This window comes from Mus musculus, chromosome X (assembly GCF_000001635.26).
Source record: "Mus musculus strain C57BL/6J chromosome X, GRCm38.p6 C57BL/6J".
NCBI classification, from domain to species: Eukaryota; Metazoa; Chordata; class Mammalia; order Rodentia; family Muridae; genus Mus; species Mus musculus.
In genome coordinates this window covers 140767716-140775043 of record NC_000086.7, presented here as the reverse complement: position 1 = coordinate 140775043, position 7328 = coordinate 140767716, and positions in this window count along the sequence as shown.

Here is a 7328-nt window from a genome sequence, read left to right as displayed (position 1 = left end):
GTCAGCTGCTGGGTGGAGCCTCTCAGAGGACAGTTATGCTAGGCTCCTGTCTGCAAGCAAAGCAGAGTTATAATAGTGTTAAGGATTGGTGCTTGTCCATGAGATGGGTCTCAAGATGGGCCGGATACTGGTATTTGGAAATCTTCCTACTCTAACAGGGTTCCAGAAAGCACCTGGACTAGACCATTTTATCAATGCTGGTGCTTAAACTTGATTACCCCATACTAGAGTTAGCTACTGCTAAGACCCTTGTGGGCAGTTGGTAAGATAGGAATCTGCTGATCTGGATTCCAGAACCATCCTGTTCTAAGGAAGCCTTAATGATCTTTATGTCATATGATTAATTGAATGGATTAAATAAGCCACTACATCTCAAGTACTTAACATGGTGTTGGGCACACTCTGAGAAATCCATCAATGACAGTCTTGTGATTCAGAAAGTGCTAATTTTTGATAATCTGCTCATCTAGTTTATGATTTCCATGAGACCCAGGACTGTGTTTCTTATAATGGTTGCTGAACCTGACACACAGACAGCACCTGACACGGACACTAACAATACGTGATTTGATGAATAGATGAATGAATGAATGAATGAATGAATGAAGTGGACAATATCTTAAACTAGTGCCTTAACTAAGAGTCTCTCCTCTGCCATGTAAGAAATGTACATGTAGTAGTTCAAAGAGAAGTCCACAATAGAGGAAGGTGGCACATAGGATAGGTGGGTTGCCCTACCAAATGACTTGCTCCAGCCTTAGGAAGTAGAATGTTTTTGGTACTTTCCTATGTAGATATATGAGAATCTGTCAAACAGCTGATCTGACTTTTAAAATGGAATTATGTGTTTGTGGTTTGTACAGCTAGTGAGTAAAGAAGGGTGGAAGGAGAGGTCTGAACAGGAAATCTCAAAAATAAGGAGAGCACAAATAGCCCAGCATGAGGGTGCATAGCTGTAATTCCAGCACTCTGAAAGGCAAGTAAGTGGAGAGTTCTAAATCAACCTGGGCTAGGCAGCAAGACTGTCTACAAACAACAACAACAACAAAAGTGTGAAAATAGATGGGGAAGGCAGTGCTCTGAGTGAAATGAAATATGTGTGAAGAATCATTACGGTAAGCAAACCATCTTAGGGCACTGATAAGGTAACTGTCACATCATCTCCCTCTATGTTGAATTTTAAAGTGTTTGTGATGATTTCATCCTCATATCCCAACATTCTTGGTGGTAGCTATGCCAATTACACTTATAGAATTGTATTCACAAAGTTTATTTACTGCAAATCCATACTGTTTAGACAAGAAGAGACCTTGAAATTATCTGTCTAAAGCCAGGCACAGTGAGACACATCTGTAATATCAACACTTGAGGAAACTAAGCCAGGAGACTCATGAGTTGGAGGTAAACCTGGCCTAGATACATTGCCTAAAAGTAAAACGTTACGCGGGGGCACACATGATGGCCAAATGGATAAAGATGCTTGTCACAAAACCTAAAATCCTGACTTCAGTCCCTGAGACTTACATGGTGGAAGGAGAGAACGAGAACAGACTCCTGAAACTTGTCCTCTGACTCCCACATGTACTCCATAGCACAAGGACATCACACACACACACACACACACACACACACAGTGATAAACAATTTCTTGTTTTAAAAATTATTCATGCTGGAGAGATCCCTCTGTTAAGAACACTTGCTGCTCTTCCAGAGGAACACAGTTCAGTTCCCAGCATCCATGTCTGGCAGCTTAAAAAGACCAGCAATTCCATTTCCTGGGCATTTGATTTTGTCTGCTGTCTTCCACAGGCACCTTCAGATCTCTCTCCCTCCCTCCCTCCCTCCCTCCCTCCCTCCCTCCCTCCCTCCCTCCCTTCCTCCCTCCCTCCCTCCCTCCCCTCTTCTCTCGAGCACACACATACAGGGAGAATAGATAGATGATTATTCATGCAATGCAATTTATAGTTGAAAACCTAAGAGGGCAGAACATTCGGCCCCTGTGATTCTCTGACCTTCTGAATCCATTCCAACCTACTGTTTTATAGGGACTGGTAATAAGGAAAGGACACGTCTGACCATCAGTAGGAGGGAAGGAGAACAAAACTTCTTTAGCAGATCCTGACTTTACTTCCTTTTGCTTCCTACGGCTCCCACTTTTTTAAAAAATATTTTATTAGGTATTTTCCTCGTTTACATTTTCAATGCTATCCCAAAGGTCCCCCATATCCACCCCCCCCAATCCCCTACCCACCCACTCCCCCCTTTTTGGCCCTGGCGTTCCCCTGTACTGGGGCATCTAAAGTTGGCAAGTCCAATGGGCCTCTCTTTGCAGTGATGGCCGACTAGGCCATCTTTTGATGCATATGCAGCTAGAGACAAGAGCTCCAGGGTACTGGTTAATTCATATTGTTGTTCCACCTATAGGGTTGCAGTTCCCTTTTAGCTCCTTGGGTACTTTCTCTAGCTCCTCCATTGGGGGCCCTGTGATCCATCCATTAGCTGACTGTGATCATCCACTTCTGTGTTTGCTAGGCCCCGGCATAGTCTCACAAGGGACAGCTATATCTGGGTCCTTTCAGCAAAATTTTGCAAGTGTGTGCAATGGTGTCAGTGTTTGGAAGCTGATTATGGGATGGATCCCTGCATGTGGCAATCACTAGATGGTCCATCTTTTTGTCACAGCTCCAAATTTTGTCTCTGTAACTCCTTCCATGGGTGTTTTGTTCCCATTTCTAGGAAGGGGTAAAGTGTCCACACTTTGGTCTTCCTTCTTCTTGAATTTCATGCGTTTAGCAAGTTGTATCTTATATCTTGGGTATCCTAAGTTTCTGGGCTAATATCCACTTATCAGTGAGTACATATTGTGCGAGTTCCTTTGTGATTGGGTTACCTCACTCAGGATGATGCCCTCCAGGTCCATCCATTTGCCTAGGAATTTCATAAATTCATTTTTTTAATAGCTGAGTAGTATTCCATTTTGTAAATGTACCACATTTTCTGTATCCATTCCTCTGTTGAGGGGCATCTGGGTTCTTTCCAGCTTCTGGCTATTATAAATAAGGCTGCTATGAACATAGTGGAGCATGTGTCCTTCTTACCGGTTGGGACATCTTCTGGATATATGCCCAGGAGAGGTATTGCGGGATCCTCCGGTAGTACTATGTCCAATTTTCTGAGGAACCGCCAGACTGATTTCGGCTCCCACTTTTACCTCAGGAAAAATCAAACCTTATAAAAGGGCTTTACTCCATCATTCTGGCATCCCTATACTTTCCAAGTAATCCCTGCAGGCAATGGCCCACAGCCACTCTGAGTCTTAGAAGAATGCCCAGGATTCTCTTCCCAGAGCACTTGGAGACTGGGAGAGTGGAAGGAACAGCTTCAAGGCCATACTGCGTTTGCCCTCTCTCATAGGAAAGCTGTCATCAGTCAATTTCACTTTGCCTCTGATCATGTGGGTTCTGATGATCCAAGGCTTTCGAACCATTTTCCTCAGAATAGATCATAGAAAATAAAGCCAATTCATAGTGTGTAAGTAGAGTAATGGAACACTCTCTAATACACACAGCAGTCATAGGACCTTTTGGAGGGTGAAAATTCTTTATATATGGAACAAGAGCATCCCAAATCTACACTTTCTGACTGCTTTTTTCCCCCTCCATTGAATCTAAAAGCAATTCATTGTATCTTGACCACTGTACCAGTTAGGCCTTGGGTTTAGTGTCTTGCCTTGTGTATTTAACAGCTGCTTGCTATAAATTTCACACTTCTGGTACGTTACAGCACCTTCCTTTATCCCTGAAGGAGCTGAGCTGAACAAAAAGATGTAAATTATAATGGGTTGTTTCCTGCCAGTCTGCATCAAAAGGAAAGTTGCATATTCTGGGTTTTCTAATCTAGCTGGAGACGTGACAGATCTGCTCTGCAGTGTGTTATGAGGTCTGCTTCTCAGATAGCAGAGTTTGCATCTCTATTCCATCATCTGAAAGATCCATTTTGTTCCAAAGTATGTCTACTGTAAGCATGTCACCACACTGCCAGCTGATAGATTATTTAGTTTTTTCTTTTTTGAAGGCTGATTTCAAGCTCTCTCGGTAGCCTTGAGCTTCCTATTCTCCTGCTTCCACTTCCCAAGCACTGAGATGACAGGCATATGCCACCACATCTGGCTCAGGTGACCCTTGAAAAACCTGAAAACTTAAAAATTTGCCCTCCTTACCTTGGCACAACTGAATCATATCTATGCAACTGATAAGAATGTTACTTCCCATTCTCAATGCTGTGAGAAAATACCTGATAAAAGCAATTTAAGAAAGGGCTGTTTCTGACTTACTGGAGGATAGAGACCATGAAGGTGGGGACGTTATGTCAACAGAATTTTGAGGCAGCTTGTCCCATTGCATCCACAATAAGAAATGAGAGCAAGAAACACAGTCCTCAGCTAGCCCTCTCCTTTGTATTTAGTCTGAAACCCCAACCTATGGAATAGTGCTGTTCAAATTTACATTGATTCTTCCCTGAAGTGGAAACTTAAGGGTTCTTTGGAAAGTCATGCATCGGATGATGTTTTGCTGGGGTAAACATGTGAAGGAGTGTTTTGCTGAAGCAGACACAAGTGAAAGGACATGCAATGAAGGATTCTTCACTAACTACACGCATGTATTGGTCCACCTTACACTGCATAATTGAGCTCCATTTATCGGGACTTCATAGAGAGAATCACCCCCCCCCCAAAAAAAATCTTCTGGTGGTTTGCTGCAGCTTCTTGCTACCTCTGCCGCCTCGGGCTGATTGTCATATTGGCAGATTGATGTTAGCTGAGGCAGACTCATGTGCTCAGGCAAGACACATGGTGAGGAAAGATCCATGAAGGACATGCAATTTGGAGGGAGTATAAATAGGACTCAACAGTGACAGGAGCCTGCATAGCTAAACACTTCTTAGTCTCCTGTCTGCCCTGATCATTGCTTCACTGAGAGAGGCACAGCTGAGAACTTCTCCTGGCATCCCTGTTGGTCTGAATTCCTCCTGCTGACTTGTGCCAATTCAGCTGAGGCCTAGCTGTTCCTGTTAGGTTGTGTCAACACTGCTGTTGTCCCGACACTAGACTGCTGGTGCATCTGTGAAGTATTTGCAAGTGGATCAAGCTGCAGCTGCTAACCTGTGAACTGAACTGCTGATTTCCTAACATGGAAGATGGGATTTGCTCCAAAGAACCATTTCCAAAGAGGTACACTTCCCCTGTATCCCTTCTTTTCCACTAGCTCTGGTGGGTGGTGGGCTAGAAGGGAGGTTAAAACATTTAAGAACCATCATTAAAAATAAGGTTTGAAGAAATTAAAGTTACAATTCCCACTTCAATTGACCCCATGCAGAAACTTCTATAGACTTGTCCAGGTATTTGTGATTCTAGATTCTGTTAAATTTACAGTATTAATACACAAGATAGGGGTATATAATTTGCCAGCATTCTTCTAGTAATACATTATTGGTGACTAATTTATCAATTCTTCCCTAATTTTTCCCTGGTTTAAGAAGCCTGATTTTAGGACCGGAGAGTTGCCTCAGTGGTTAAGAGCATTGGCTGCTCTTCTAGAGGTCCCGAGTTCAATTTCCAGCAACTACATGGTGGCTCACAACCATCTGTGATGTGATCAGATGCCCTATTCTGGCATGTAGGTGTACATGCAGATAGAGTACTCTGTAGGGATAAATTTTTCAACCTAATTTAATAAGGGTTCAACCTCCCATCTAGCCCACCAGCCACCAGACGTAGTGGAAAAGAAAGGTGATTAGGATACATTCCCCATGAATCCACTGTGCACTACTCTCTATGATACATCTTGGTAAGAGCTTCTACTCTCATCTCTGTGTGTCTAAGAAATATTTCCTTTCTCAATTACTAATAACTCAGCAAATTCAGAGATCTAAAACTATATGGGAGAAGTATTGAACTATATACTTTATTATAAATGTTAACAATATTTTTGATCTAGCTTTCTTACCCCCTTCCCAGTAGTGAAAAGAATACAAGGAACATAATGGGGAATGAATGCTTTTTTTTTTTGAGTAAATAAATGCTTCTTAAGTGACCAGACCAAATAAGTCACAGGTGTATACTGTGCCCAACAGTTATAAGAAGACAACTTTGATCCTCCATGCTGGGAAATTCATAGCTAGCATGCCATACATGTTGCTCAACTATGTATGGTGCAAAGTCACTGACATTCTGGGACTGCTTCTGTTCCTAGGTAGGTATGATGGTTTGTATATTCTTGGACCAGGAAGTGGCACCATCTGGAGGTGTGCCCTGGTTGGAATAGGTGTGTCACTGCGGGTGTGGGCTTAAGACTCTCACCCCAGTTGCCTGGAAGTCAGTCTTCCACTAACAGCCTTTGGATGAAGACTTAGAACTCTCAGCTCTGCCTGTGCCATGCCTGCCTGGATACTGCCATGCTCCCCACCTTGATGATAATGGAGAACCTCTGAACCTGTAAGCCAGCCCCAATTACATGTTGTGTTTTATAAGACTTGCCTTGGTCATGGTGTCTGTTCACAGCAGTAAAACCCTAAGACAGTAGGGGAACATGAAGGACCCTTGCTTTTTCTGCTATCACACTGAATGAAGCTGGATTTTCCAAAAATCACAACACACACACATGTGCATGCTTTAATCAAAACCTTAGTTGTAGACAACAGCTTCATATTTAGTAGTCATTCAGGCTACTATTAAAGCATTGAACCCCTTGTGTTTCAAGTTTCTGTCTCCTTTGTGTATTAATTCCTTTGTCTTTTAGCTATGCATCCTTGATCTGACCACTTTTTTCAAGACATTTCTCTATTGCCTTTGACTGATTCACTCTATGTTACATGACCCTTTTAGTCTCAGTGCAATGGCAACTCTGAATAGGATATGGCTAACCCAGGTCCAAGGAACCTTTTAACTCTCTCAGACTCCTCCTACAGTCCAGATGTTTAACAGTAAGTCAGTCAGTTCACTTCATTGTGATCATGTTCTGGTCTTAATGGATTCTAGCAACGGGAGGTTAATCGTTCTTTAATTCTTGCCTTCTGCCACAATATCTGAAGCTAGATGAATTGAGTTCCCTTGGACCTTCATTTCATTAGATGTATTAACTATATACTTCTCCTAAAATCAAATTCTTCATGATTGGACCTCAAATTTAAGACCTTCTAGATCTTCAGTTGCTGAGCTCTCAACCAATTACATGCTTATTGGTAGATACAATTCATTTACCAAATTCTGGAAACTCATAACCATCATTTATTCTTTCCCCACTAAATTCAAATGAAAGACAACCAACAAC